At 33.6% G+C, this 15,101-nt stretch overlaps 1 protein-coding gene across 5 annotated transcripts in view; it reads left to right on the top strand.

The window, feature by feature from the left end:
• The window catches only part of LOC145249741 (uncharacterized), a 216,958-nt gene that overhangs the window by 53,264 nt on the left and 148,593 nt on the right, over window positions 1-15,101 (top strand). The window lies entirely within an intron of this gene.

The raw sequence follows: 15,101 nt of genomic DNA, 5'->3' as shown, positions 1-15,101 counted from the left end.
GTCTAGTTAGTATTAGATGGTTGATCATCTGGGAATACCACCTTAAAAAAAATACTGCAAAATCATTTCGGCTGATTACGTTATATGTGACTTGGACCTGCTTGTGAATTGAATATCTTTTTTTTTTCTTTTTTTTTTTTTTTAACTTTTGTTTGCATTTTGGGTGTTGTTCTCGCATTTTGACCAATGTGTCTGACCATTTTTTTTTTAAGTACATTTTGTCAAACTCTAGAATCCATACGGAAATTTGAACCGAATCCTTTATTTAATCCACAGAGGTGACATGTCCTCGTTCTATTAGTGCTCACTAGGTAGAAGTCGTAAGTAATTCTTAGTATCGCCCATAATGAAGATTGAACCATCAACCTCTAGAATACAATTAGGAATTACTTAAATCTTTGGTACTCTTGCAGAATTTGACCCGGCTTCTCAGGAATTCCCATCAAGCATGGATCGGGCGTGACCGGCAATCATTAGTTTAAGCCGAGCGTTGTTCAAAATGTTGAAATGCTAAATTGACTTTTTTTCCTTTATGTAATGTTTTTATTATTTTTGGGGTGATGTTAGGGGGGTATTTTTTTGTTTATTTTTTAAATTCAATGGCTGGGCATGTGATAAGCCAATGAAAAAAGTACTATTAAAATGGAAGCAGACGACTTTCAAATTGGAAGAAATTGAATGCAAAAAAAACTAAACAAATTTAGTTTCACTCGCCAAAAAGATAATGGGAAGCACAGGAATTAATTTATTTTAGAAAAAGACATGAAAACATTGCAGACCATCTCATATTGTCAGAAGAAGAAACTGCCGTCAAAACAAATGAGGTGCTAGAATTGTAAACACAAATGCTTACTGAAACGAAGATCAAGTGTGTTAAGGATTGTTTCTCCTGGAGATGCACAAATGTACAGTGCAGACAATGGATCTCCTTGCATACAGGATCGTTTTTTGCACCATTTAACTTGGAGATTCCCACAATGATAAAAATCATTTGTTTGTTGGCATTCGAAATGGTACCCTGAAAAATATGCGAAGGGAATGCGGTTTTGTTTCAGATCACTCATATACAGACTGGAAGAACTTTCTCGGAGAAAATTGCCAGGAGTATTTCCTGGAGAATCCCTGGCAGATTGGAGGTCCAGGGCACACAGTCGAATAGACAAGTCTCTCTTCAACCGAAGGAAAAATAACTGCTCTGGGTCTCCAGCAGCTATAATACCACCGACAATGAGGGATTCTTGGTGGCCATACCAAACTGAAATGCCGAAACCCTCCTTCCAATAATAAACAAACATATTCTGCCAGGGATCGCAGTCATGTCCGAATGTTGGAAGGCCTATAACAAAGTTGGAGGAGGAGGATTCCAGCACCTGACAGTGAATCATAGTTTGCATTTTGTAGACCTTGCGACGAAGGCAGCAACGAACCATGTCGAAAGGATGTTGTGGGAGCATCTAGGTACATATCTACTTAAATTTATGTGGAGACAAAAATTCGGAAACAATCCTTTTGTCTCCATCATAAATCACATTTCCGAAACCTACCTGGTTGGGCAACTTCCTTCCATTTCCTTTACCCCATCTCCTCCCTCTTTGCTGCTGATGGCCGTTCAACAGTTGACCGAAGTAAAGATTCCTTAGGAAATATCCTCGTCTCTAGAAAGTTCTTCTACTGGTAATAAATAGCCGTTAAAAAAAAAAAATTAATTTTCTTGAAAAAACAATTTTTTTTCTTGTACTTTCATCTAACAAATTATGATTTTTGTCAACAAATTTTTCCTGTTTTCTGAAAAAAAAATAAAAATAATAAACAACTGTTGACCCCAAAAAAACCTTTTACTGAAAGAAGTCTTGAAAAAAGGAAAAAAACTTGTAGTTACACTTAACAATTTCTATTGAAGAGAAAAAAAACTTTTGTTGATAAATAATTTGTAAAAAAAAGAAATCGTAAAATAAAATAAAATTTATATTCAGTCACTTTACGGTAGATTTTTGTTATTTTTGATTTATTGTATTTTTTTTTTTTTTTCCGGTTTGTTTGTTTTGAAATTAGTCAGCGTCCTGTTACAGCACTTGGTTTAATCCGATGATTGCCGGGTCGCACCCGATCTATGTTTGACGGGAATTCTCGAGAATCTGGGTCAAATTCTACAAGAGTACCAAAACTTTTATCCAGTCATGGCTGACAAAATAAAAACAATCTACCCGCCTTCACGTTGATTTTTACAAAAAAAAACAAAACAAAAACAAACTTCTGGACAAATTCCTGAGTTCAACAAGATGCACCAGAAACATGGTTGAATGTTATAGGGATCTGATGAGAATAACACCCAAGATGAAAGCTGTAGTCCGAATAATGCAAATTATTAATCCTTATCTAAAAAATTCCAAGACGTACTGGTCCTGGATATGACCTTAAACTATATCCGATGGTGAAGCCCCAGCTTGCGAGCTTTGGGGAGTGTGGAGCCAGCCTTTAATTACCATTGCTCTTAGGTCCTCTCTGACCCACATTGGTAGTACCCGTTAGGGTCCCAACTATGGGTTAAATAGAAACTAACTTGGAAAAAAAAATATTAAATAAAAAAAATATTAGTATATTCTATATTAAAAATTTTTCTTCAAAATAACTGGATTCGGCATTAAATAACCTGAAAAGGGTTGATATGCTGTAAAACAAAAAACAACCAACCAAGACATACTTTAATATTTCCCAGAAACTTTCTCCTTTGGAGTAAGCGGGCTCAACCTGTCCAGGATAAATGCTGCAGAAAAACAAATTCTTAACAAAAATTAACACATTTTTCCATAAACGATGTATCATTTTCTATTCTATAATGATTTTAATTGAACATTTTTTTTTTTTTTTAATTATTAACGAATAATTAATTTTATTGGACTAATCCATTTATGTCCATTTTGAATAATTAAATAATAAATCTGTTCTCCGGTTCAAAAGTCGCGTTCGGTGTTGGTCATAACAAGAAAAAGGAAACCTAATTCTGTAATTAAAATTTATCTTACCATAGTGAAACGGTTCTTGCGTGATTGCGACTTTATTCTTGGTTGTTTCTCCAAACTATTGCTGCGTGAAATTATTATTTATTTTCCATTATATTCCCTTTGTTAATGCGAACGGCAATTATAAAGTAATTTAGATAACATAAACATGGTTTTCAGATCGTTGTCCTTTTTTTTTTTTTTTTTTTTTTTCCATCGTGATTCAATGTGTACAAATGCTGATGACTCGCGCAAAGAGATTTTGTTTTAAACAAAAACATGAACAAGCTTTATAGGGTTTCTTTTCGGTTAGCCCAAAAGTTTTTCAGTTATATCGCTAGGTATTAAAACCCAAAACAAAAAAAAATGAGAGCGCGTTGAAGACAGACATCTTGGATTTTTTCTTAATTTTTGATTGGAGTTTAGAAACGTCAAAGGGAGATAACTCCAGTTAAAGCGCCAACACTCCCTCCCCATTTTTAATACTAGCTTTTCTTCCTAAAAATTGAACCCTTTGCTCTGTATCATAACAATTTGTTTTTTCGCTGTAAAACAAAAACTACTTGAAGTGAAATTTTTTTTTCGGAGAACTTCATTCCATAACGGCTACGTACAATTTAAACTTTTTCGATATTTTCATTTTTTAATGTCCTGATTAAACTGTACAAGTACCGCAATTCCTACAGTTGTGTATCTAGAAAATGGAGTTGTTACACCTGACCTTGTGATACGGGGTAAGAATGGAGAAAGAAGCAACCCTAGTGGAAGTCCTCGACGATGTTGGATCAAACAGCTGAAAGGGAGAAGATAACAAAATACCAAGGGCTTATGTACGATATAAAAAGAAACTGGAATCTTAGGAAGATTTCCATCATTCCAGTAATTATAGGAGCAACCGGACTCATGAAAAAGAATTTTAAAACATACCTGGCAAATATACCCGGTGAACCAAGTGTAAAAGATATAAACAATTGCACTCAAGGGGATGGTTAGAATCTTAATATCTCTTGGTTGGAATCTATGAGATAGTGGGTGAATGTCTGGAGTTCAGAAGGATCCGCCATCCCAAGATAAAAGAAAATTGTAAAAAAAAAGGAAAAATAGTCGAACTTTGTTATTTCACATACAAAGTTATCTTCTAAGTTTTAAAAGTCAAACTTAAATAGCATTTAAGCTAACATATCAAAGTTTGGATTCCTATTTTTTTTTTTTTTTTTTTACAAAGGAATCACCACTTATCAAGGCCTGGAGGCCACTCAAGGATAAGGGTTAATACAAGTAGTCAAGGGGAACATGTCGGTCATTGTTAGTTATGGAAATTCGGTAAATTGAATTACTTAAGAGGATGGTTCATCAAGAATTTGTTCACGTTGGACTTGAAGACAACCATATTGTAGTCAGTTGGAAAGCAGGAAAATAGAACAGTTTCACAGGCGTGCAGTTCTAAGAAAAAAAAGCTTTGTTCATGGAATGTACATTAAGGTTTAGGCACAGATAAAGAGTGGGGGAAATTATTGATAGTGGCTTCAGATAGATGAGTATTTTTCATGAAAGTCAAGCCAGGGAGGACCATAGATTGGAGAGCTCAGACGAGCACTTGCCATGAAAATAACAATAAAGCAGCGACAAGCTTGTGACGTCTCTTCTGTGAGAAAGAGGTTGCAGGGAAGAGAAAAGGGCATCCCTCACTAGGCTACAAAGTCTATGTTGAACTCCGTCAGGACAGGATAAGCTGTTTCTAGCAGTTCCTGCCCAGATGTGGCAACAGTGCTCCATCCTTGGAAGCACTTGGCTCTTATACATGTAAAGAATTGCATCAGCAGTGAGATATCTACTGGAACGATAGAACGATCCCACCATTTTCCCAGCAGCCCTGGCAACAGATTTGATGTACGAGTTCCATCTCAGATCAAGAGTAAAGGTCAAGCCCAGAAGCTTGTCGAAGCATGGAACCTCTTCAAGATGAGCCATTCGTTTCAGTTGATGCCAGACAGGGATCAGAACATTGATGATGGAAGGATAGAAGTTTGGTCTTAGATGCATTAAAATTAACCAGTCACCTTTTTCCCCATTGCACCACATGCTCAAGATCAGAGTATTTTCATTTATGATTGTTGTGTCATATTATTAACATAATAATATAGTTTATTTTAAAAATTATGTTGTCTTGCCTGGATAACTGGTAATATGGAAACATGGTGTTTACATAGTATTAATCACACGTGAAAATCACGTTTTATATAAAAACACTTTGATGCATTTACATATCATGCAGAAATAAGCATCCTCACTCAGAATTAGAAAAAAAAATAATCCAGGAGAAGATCGACTACCACATTGTATTAAAAATAAAATCAGCCTTATCATATTTTTTCAGTCCATTGACAAGAGCAGAAGAACTAAAACAAGGGAGATAAGTCAATTTAAGCAAGTAAAAATTGAAAGATATAATATAATTAAACTGCAATTTACAATAAAATTGATTTTGATTTGTAATTAAATTTCTAACTGATCATTTTTTTTTTTTTCTGATTTTTGGTGAGGATGTTTATTTTTGCATGATACAAACATATATCTAAGTATTTTTACTTGAAATGCAATTTTCACGTGTCATTAATCTATTATATAAATTTCAGCTGTCTGTTTAAATGTATGTATGTATGTTTGTATATTTGTCTAAAACTTTTGACAGGTGACGGATTTTCACGAGATCGGTATTGTTTTGAAGCTCAACCCTTCAGACGACAAATATCGAAAAATTGGCTAAAAACGTAGTCAGTCCTTCATCCTCAACTGAGCACTTTTCTACAAGGAGGGAGTCACTTTTTTCGCCGATATTTTCGAAAGTCATCCCCTCTTTTTGATTGACTAGCCTTAATTTAAACCTTTGCCACTTCCGGTTTGGTGATGGACGCAACGGCAAAGACGTCAGTTTTTTTGTTTTTTTCGCATACTTTTCCTCCTTTGCAGTACGGGTTCGAACCTGCCTGCTTGCATGCCTACTATCACTTTTTTTTTTTTTTTTTTGCTCAATACACACCTCTAAACACCTGAACAACGCCGGGCACCCAGGCTAGTATTATATAAGCACTGTAAACCTTTTTCAATTATAACAAAGATATCAAAATCAACAAGGGGAGAATAACTCATTTTAATCGGAGAATATTAAAGGATTGTCTCCTTTACAATGTTTTAAAAACGTGAAGATAAAAAATTTTATACTAAAATGACTTCACTGAATCCCGGGTAACACCAGATAGACACAACGTCATCATCTATCATCCAAAGTTCTTGTTAAGCCGTCCCCATAAATAAACAAATTCTATCCAGTTTATATCATTAGTGATTATTACACTACCACTTTACATTCATCAACCCTTATCCTCGAGTGGCCTTCAGGCTTTGATAAGTGGTGATCTTTGTTAAAAAAAAAAAAAAACAAAAGCAAACAAGCAAACTTAGGGATGATGGCAACCTTCATGTGGTCGCTCCTGTAAGTACGTGATATGCTTCTAGAAAGAATTCTTAATAGAAAGATACCTGAGTAATTAATGCCAACTAAATCGTCATGAATGATGCTGACAACAACAACAACAACAACATCAGGAACATTGGAAATGATACATAAGAATATTGGTATAAGTTATAATCACATTCAGAAAGTGTTCTGAGACTTTTAATTTTCAGTCTCTTAAATTTTTTTATTTTGCAAAGTCTTCTTGGAATTTGTTTTCTTTTTCAGTTGGCCCCTCTTTGACGACCCCCTACATCTTCATGGTTTTTGTTCTTACAGCTAGGGTTTCAATGTTCAGAACAATCACATTTTTTTTTTTTTTTTTATCTTTTTAATTTTTTTTTTGTTTTTTGTTTTTGAAGCAGATGCTTTTACAAGATAACCTTTTTGCTGCCATCTTTTTTTTGTGGTTGAACTTAAAAATTATTTTATAAAAAAAAAAATTCTAATGTTATTTGATGCTTACAGTTTCATGTTTTTTTTTTTTTTTTTTTTTTAACTCCTCCCTCGTTGTTCCGAAAAAATAAGAAAACCTAATTGCATTTGAACATTTTATGTGTAGATAAACTGATCTAATTACTCTCAAGGGTATTTGGTGTTGCGATTTACGAACGTCCTCACATTACTATCAGGAGCTTTGTTAGTCTGCCACTGAAGTTCGAAAAACATTTTCTTAATCTGTTATGCTTAAGTTTGAAATAGCATTTTCATCTTTAAACAAGCAGATTAAATGGTCAAATCCTCAGCATGAAACTTTCTCTTGATCCAAAAACGTTTAGTTTTAGGTCGCCCGATTTTAGAGCTTGTGAACTTTGTTGAATCTAACCTTAACACCAACCCGTGATTTTTCTTTGTATTTCTATCTTGTTTACATAAAACGAAAAGATGTAACAGAACGCATATGAGCGCATGGGAAAATAGCAGCAGCAGCTGTAAGATAGCTGATTTTTTTTTTCTTCTTGTAAAGTTATCACCACTTATCAAGACCCAGAGGCTACTCAAGGATAAGGGTTAATGAGTGTGTGATAGTCAATGGGAAAATGTCGCAGTAATTATTAGTCATGTTAATTTGGTAAATTGGATTACTTAAGGATGATGGTTCATCAAGGACTTGTCCACGTTGGACTTGAAGATGGCCAAATTGTAGTCAGTTGGAAAGCAGGAAAATGGAACAAAATTCTACAGACGTGCAATGCTAAGAAAAAAACTTTGTTCATGGAATTTGTTTAGATTTAGGCACAGATAAAGAGTGAGGGAAATAAGCTGGCTTGTGAGGATATTAGCAACAGTAGCCAAGGAAAGGCACATATGTTAATTAGGAAGTGTGCAGAAGCTGGTGTGACAAGAAAAAGAAAAAAAGGACACCACGTGGTCGAGGGAAGAAAACACTGAAGGAGATGGATGTTTAACGTGAAGGCAAGAATGGGCTGGCTGTAACCAGTGTGTGGTCGGAAGAAAAAGTGCGGTCGAAAAAGATGGTCGTATAAGAAATGGCTGTCTACAGTCGGTGTATAGTGAAGCAGAAATTTTAAGCTGGTATCGAGACGGGGAGAAACAAAAACGGTAATAAACGACTTGTGTTAAAAAAGAAAGAAAAGCTGAGTTGGATTGATTTAATGTTTGTTTGTTTCTTTTCGACTGTGCCGGATAGTGTACGGGTTCGGGAGAGGTTTGAATTACAATAAACACAGTTCGAGCGTAACAGTTACATTATAAAGACACCAGGTAGCCCTCATCTTCAATCATGAAGGACCTAGCATAGTTTTTGTTCTAACCACCTACTAATGTGACCAATAAATGAGAATGTTTTTTTTACTTGGGAGTCACCACTTATCAAGGCTTAAAGGCCACTCGAGGATAATGAATGTAAGGTGATAGTGTAGTGATCATTAATGATGTAAATTGGGTAGAATTTGATTATTTATGGAGACGGCTTAACACGAACTTGTTTACATTGGGTTTGTTGTATTCAACCGGAAAACAAGCCAATGGAACAGTGTTCCACAGGTGGGCAATTCTGGGAAAGAAACTTTGTTCATGGAATCTGCATTTAGATTTAGGCACAGATAGAGAATGGGGGAAATCATGTATAATGGTTGTAGTTAGTTAAGTATCTTTTGTGAAACTTTAGCAAGAAAGGGTCATAGATTGGAGTTTAGTCAAGCACTTGCTATGAAAACAGCGATAGAGCAGAAATAGGCTTGCGATTTCTCTGGGAAAGAAGTTGCAGGGAAGAGGAAACGGGCATCACCTACTAGGTTTAGTATTTCTTTAATTTTAACTGGTTAAAACATTAATAAAAGAACACTTAATATGATTTTGGGTAATCTAACTTTATTTTCTCTACTTGAAAATGTCTTTGAAAATAGCTTTTACTTGCAAACATCACTAGCCTTACTTCTGTGTCCTGCTACACCCAGACCTGAAGCAATTCAATTTCTTTTATGGGAATTAGTTTTGAATGATAAAATGCATTTATAGATATCAACATTTAGTTGTGAATATTAAGTTTTATTTCTACCTAGATCACCTGTGATCTGATGGGCCAGTATTTGTTATATATCGATTTTTCTCATTGATCTTAAAACATAATAGGTTAATAATGCAAACCTTTATACTAGTAATACACACGGACGAAAAAACGCGTTGGATAATCACAGATTTCGAGGTAGTTCTACTAAAATAGCCATATTTTTTAAACCAAAGCACTTCAAGTCTTCAAATTACTACTGTTTTGTTCGGAAATGAATATACTTTCAAATGAATTAATAAATATGAATGTACATTATATATTTTAAGAGTTTTAAGCAAATAAAGTGATAAAAATGTGAACGTCATAAAATGGCGTTTTCGGTAAGGTTTTGTAATGACCCCCCCCCCTGTTTTCTAAAGGTCCGTACAGTGATTGTATGAAGAATTTCGTCATGAAATTTGGGAACCAATTAGAAGAGGTGTTAATCTTGATACTGTCAAGTGTCCGAAATATTTTTGACCATTTCTTTTTTTGTCGTGTTAAAAATAAGACTTTACTATGACGAGTATTGAACATTTTGAAAAAAAAATTCTTCGGACACCCAATAGTAAGTAAATCAATCTTTTTACTATCTTTATCAATTAAAAGTATTATTTTATGTTGAGTAGGACCGCGGTAATTGATAATTTAAAAGGACCTACCCGAAAAAAAAATTGTTTCTATTTCTCGAATTTGGTCAAATGAAGTTAGTATTACTAGAAGCAGCAGCAGCAGTTCCAGCCTGTAGAATCAGCGATAGCACAGTGTAAACACGCGTTCTTTAATTTTTATTCCAGAACGAATTAAGAAAAACATGAAAATATGAATATAAATGTTCTTATGTTTAATTAGAGCTATTTTGTTATCAGAATAACATTAGTTTAGAACTATTCGATTTTCAGAATGTATAATAACAATCCCAACCAATTCGGCATTATGAATCTGTTACAATTTTTCACATTTTTCGTCAAATTTAAAAACATGGTTAAAAAAAACAAAATAAACTTTTGTAGATATATAGCTTGCATGCACTTTATTCTTTAAATTAGTTTTGAACAACGAATTAAAACAATGTTTTACTGCGAACAGCCACAAATGTTTTTTTTTTTCAAAATCAAAATAAGTATCAAAATCTCGTTTATACATAGATTCGAAAAAGTTGTCAAAAAACAAATATATAACAAATAAATGTTATCAAAGGCAAGATAAGTTACTTTTCTACCAAACTGGATATATTTTTGTGTTTTTATTCAATGTAACATGTTTATTCAGCTCGAAAAACATACAGTGTTTACCGATGTATTAGAAAATTAAAAATGGCGCCCGGCCCGACTCTCTTTGACACGGTAAGTTTGAGAAAAGGAGTTAAAAATAAAAAAACTATACAAAATACTGTTAAAAACTCACCGAATATATGTCAGCCTATGTCACGGTAACATATATTGAGCGAGTTTCTAGCAGCATTTTGTCTACTTTTTTATTTTTAACTCTTTTCCCCAAACTTACCGTTTCAAGAGAGTCAGGTGCCATTTTAAATTTTCCAAAACATCGGTAAACACTGTTTTCAAGCTGAATAAACATGTTACATTAAATAAAAACACTAAAAAATTATCCAGTTAGGTAGAAAAGTAACTTGCTTTTGATAACATATATTTGTTATATATTTGTTTTTTGACAACTTTTTCGAATCTATGTGTATAGTAATACAAACCCTCAAAATCTATATCAATATTCTTGAAATTTTAAAAGCAGTTAGAAAACACATCAAACTACAATTAGGAAGCTTTTTATTTCGTTATTTTTTTTTTCTACTTATTAAGCGAAAGATATTTTTACAACCTGCTCCAGCGTAGTATAAACGACCTATGGAATTAACACCTTCAACCTCGAAAATAGAAATCAACAAATTTTTGAACGCTCTCTTTGAAAAAAAGCTCTCTTAACTTCACCTCTAATACAAATTATGTGTGGCAAGTCTCCTCCTAAAACACTCTTTAACCCTAACAATAACACTAAGTTCGAGTGGCAAGCCCCCCCCCAAACAAAATACCTCTGTAAGCCACATACAAGCATCTAAAACTAACAAACAAAAAATAGATCCTTCCTTAAAGAAAAATACACATAAAAATAAATTGGTTAACTGTCCTAAAATGCTAGAATGGCCAGGAAATGATGAATTATTTTACATTAAATTTTTGTGAAACTAACCGCTCCCCCCTCTAATATTGTTTTTGTTAGCTTTGTCTCTGTCAAGTTTTCAGTATGTTCACACATAATTTTCCTTAGCCCTACAATTAATTCAAAGTCCGAATGGCAACCCTCCCCATATTCTCATTGCATAGAAACCCTCTTAAAACTACACATAATCATCTTAAAAAAAAAAGCATGCATATTTTCCCATAGAAAAAAAAAGTTAACTGCCCTAAAATGCTAGAATGACCTGTAATAGGAAATTATTTTACATTCAATTCTAAAATAATTTGTTTATCTTTCATTAAAGTTTTTCATGGCATTTTATACATAATTTCCTAAAAAGGTAGAATCACATTTTGGAGGGGTGGTCAGAAGGAGTTGAGTGGGGTTAAACAGAAGGTGTTAATCTACAATAATACCAAAGAAATATTGCAATATATTCATTTTTAAATGGTCTTATGTTTAAATTTAAGTTTTTTGTACATAAAGCACATTACAATTCAAGTTCTCCAACTTCTTTTCTGTTTATGGATACATGGCATTTTTAAGGAATTGCTGCATATTTATGCACATTTACTGCAGATTATTTGGAAACCATAAACTTTGGGAGATTTTCAGTTGCATATTCTGATTCCTTGTACAAAAATACACTTATATGGTAAATTTCATTTCTTAATCTTGTGTTTTAACAAAGATATGACATTTTTACTGAAAAAGTAGTGTAAAAATGTGACGAAACGCATATGGTCTTAAAGAGGGGAAAATATCCAAACGTGTGAGGCACAAAAATAGTCATAACTTCCTTAATTTTAATCAGATTTTAAAAATTTAAAAAGATTCTTTCTTAGCTCATCAAGCTCTTTCTATGCATACCAATATTGAAATATTTCAAGCTATTTCAATTTTTTCATGTGTATTGCTATTTATACGGTAATCTGTTCTGCAATCCAATCAGCCTAAGTCCTCATGCACATTTCTAGAAATTATGCATTCATTTCTTCTTTTAATGTTCATATTTTATTTGAATTACCAGACTCTTCCAAATAAACCTTCCAAATAGAAAGTGGCATCCATTTTTACTCGCATTATATTATCTACTCCTTCTGCCACCATACTTACTGCTAATTTTTCATGGCATAACAATGAAATAAACATTGATTGTTTTAAAATGATTAGTGTATGCTTCACAGTCGCATTCCTTAAAAATAATAAATGTCTGTTAAGATTTAACATGTCTACATTGGTAATTGTTTCCAAATATTTTTTTAATTACACATTTTTCTTTTGCTCAGAATTGATAATTTGATATGTATTTATTTTATTTTTTATTTTTTTGGATTAATGGGGATATTCATGATGAGGGATAAATAAAGATCTGGCCAGATATAGGCTATCTTGAAAAACATTTTCTAAAAGCCACTCAACACATGCCAGGATGTAAATAGCACATTAAACTAATTTTGATGCTGCTGATGCTGATTTCAAATATGAAATCCATCCAGACATAAGATGAGAAATGTAATTGATTGATTTTCAGCATTCATTTTCATTGCGAGGTAGACACTGGGTACTTAGTATGGTTGAACTCTTCTTATTGGAAAATAAAGAACAACAAACCCTTTTCAGTGGAATGCTTGGACAGATTCTGACTATCGGCAAATGGAAAAAGAAAAACGGTAATAAACGACTTGTGTTAATAAAGAAAAGCGAAGACGGATTTATTTAATGTTGTTTGTTCCTTTTCGATGGTGTCGGACACATTCTGACTATCAGCAAACGAAAAAGAATATCAGATTGGATGTCAAATACACAAATCATTAGTCATGATGGCACTAACTTTTCCTTTGCGAATTGCCTTAGTCATGGAGGATTTCTCTTTTCTTGATAGAGAACAGAACAAGCGATGTATAGTATCAGAACATAGGTAACATGTGTCTTTATTAATGCAAACTGCTTTTTTACATCAACAGCATTTATATGACTAAACTAAGAAATAACGCTGTCATATATTAAATCTGGAGCTGAAAGCCTTTTAGTGAGTTATACAAATATTTTATTGAAAGAAAATTCATATATAAAATTATTTGTTTCACAAAAATGGATCCTTAAACTTCCGGGATATTAAGATATAAAAGAAATACAAAACTTTAAGACTTGAAAATGTTTTTAATGTTTTCTTAAACTTGCGTTGCGAAAACACAAGAATTCTATTTTAAAACAAATACTTTCATTTATTAGTACTTTACATTGTGAGTGAAAACTGTATTCATCATGGAACGAAGATGTCATATTCCAAAAATCGTGTGAATTTGGCTTAATAACTATTTGGTTAATAAACGAAAATATTTGTCTAAGGTCAACTAAAGATAAATTTGTCCTTAAAGCCCCGTTATATATATTTTTCTTTAAATTCTTGTATTTATATATATATAAAAAAAAGTAGCATTCATGTGTGTATGTACAACTCTCCTACAATCCACACCACTGGACCAATCATGACCAAATCTGGCATGATGGTGGATACCATTTTTCAAGGTCAGTCATATTTGATGCGGTTCTTCATAAAGTCCTCCACCTAGGGATGGTACACACCAAATTACGGTTCGCCACTATTCCGGGAGCCGCCACCATGGCTGCGGCCAATATTGTGAATTTGAATCAGATCACCTTCCTCTACCCCCATCCTCTCAACCAGTCCTCGTAGTTCATAGTTGGATTTCAGTCATTTCAGGAGGTCGTTAAAAAAAATTTAAACACCTTAAGTAATAGTTGCTCTTACCACATCTACTTACTACAAGGGTGCCCGACAAGGGTAACTGAGTATACGGCAAAGTCCCGCAAGAATCATTATCTTTGCTAGTGAATCACTAAGAAACTTTATTTTCACTGAATCTGATCCAATGAAACTTGTCGTCTACGAAATAACACTAGTATATTTATTCATTTAAAAATGTTTGTATTAGTATATATATATATATATATATATATATATATATATATATATTTTTTTTTTTTACACAGTCATCACCACATTATCAAGGCAAACAGGCCACTCAAGGATAAGGGTTAAAGAGTGTACAGTGGAAATTGGACAATATAGTAATGAAAATTCGTAAAATTTGATAACTTGTATGGAACGGCTCATCAAGAACTTATTTACATTAGACTTGGACACAACCATATTGTATCCACAGGCGTGCAGTTCTAAGAAAGAAGCTTTGTTTATGGAATCTACGTTTAGGTTTAGGCACGGATAAAGAGTGGGGGAAATTATTGATAGTGTTTTCAGCTAGACGAGTGTTTCTTGTGAAAGTTAGGCGAGGGGGGACCATAGACTGAAGCTCAGTCGAACACTTTCCATGAAAATAATGATACATCAGAGACAAACTCGCAACATCTCTTTTGTGAGATAGAGGTTGCAGCAAAGAGAAAAGGACATCTCCTACGAGGCTACGAAGTCTATTTTGAACTCTATCAAGGTAGGACAAGTTCTTTCTAGCAGCTCCTGCCCAGATGTGGCAACAGTATTCCATCCTTGGACGTACCTGGCTCTTATATATATAGAGAATTGCATCAGCAGTGAGATATCTACTGGATCGATAGAAAGATCCCACCATTTTTCCAGCGTCCTTGGCAACAGATTTGATGTACGTGTTCCATTTAAGATCAGGAGTAATGGTTAAGCCCAGAAACATTTTCATGCATAATAGTTTATTAGAGCGGAAATATAAATATTTAAACAAAACGAACTAATTAAACAATAAATTGTAATTTCTGGGCTCTCACCATTATTGGGTCTGTCACTGGAACTGCGAATGACTTACACTCATAACGGAAGCAATCTTGGATCGCCATGCCTGATTAGCCAGTGTTTAGGACATGG

Source organism: Euprymna scolopes, chromosome 28 (genome assembly GCF_053919585.1).
Source record: "Euprymna scolopes isolate OS-2025 chromosome 28, ASM5391958v1, whole genome shotgun sequence".
NCBI lineage: Eukaryota > Metazoa > Mollusca > Cephalopoda > Sepiida > Sepiolidae > Euprymna > Euprymna scolopes.
Note: the sequence above shows the minus strand (reverse complement) of the source record. Positions and strands in the feature narration are given on the sequence as shown.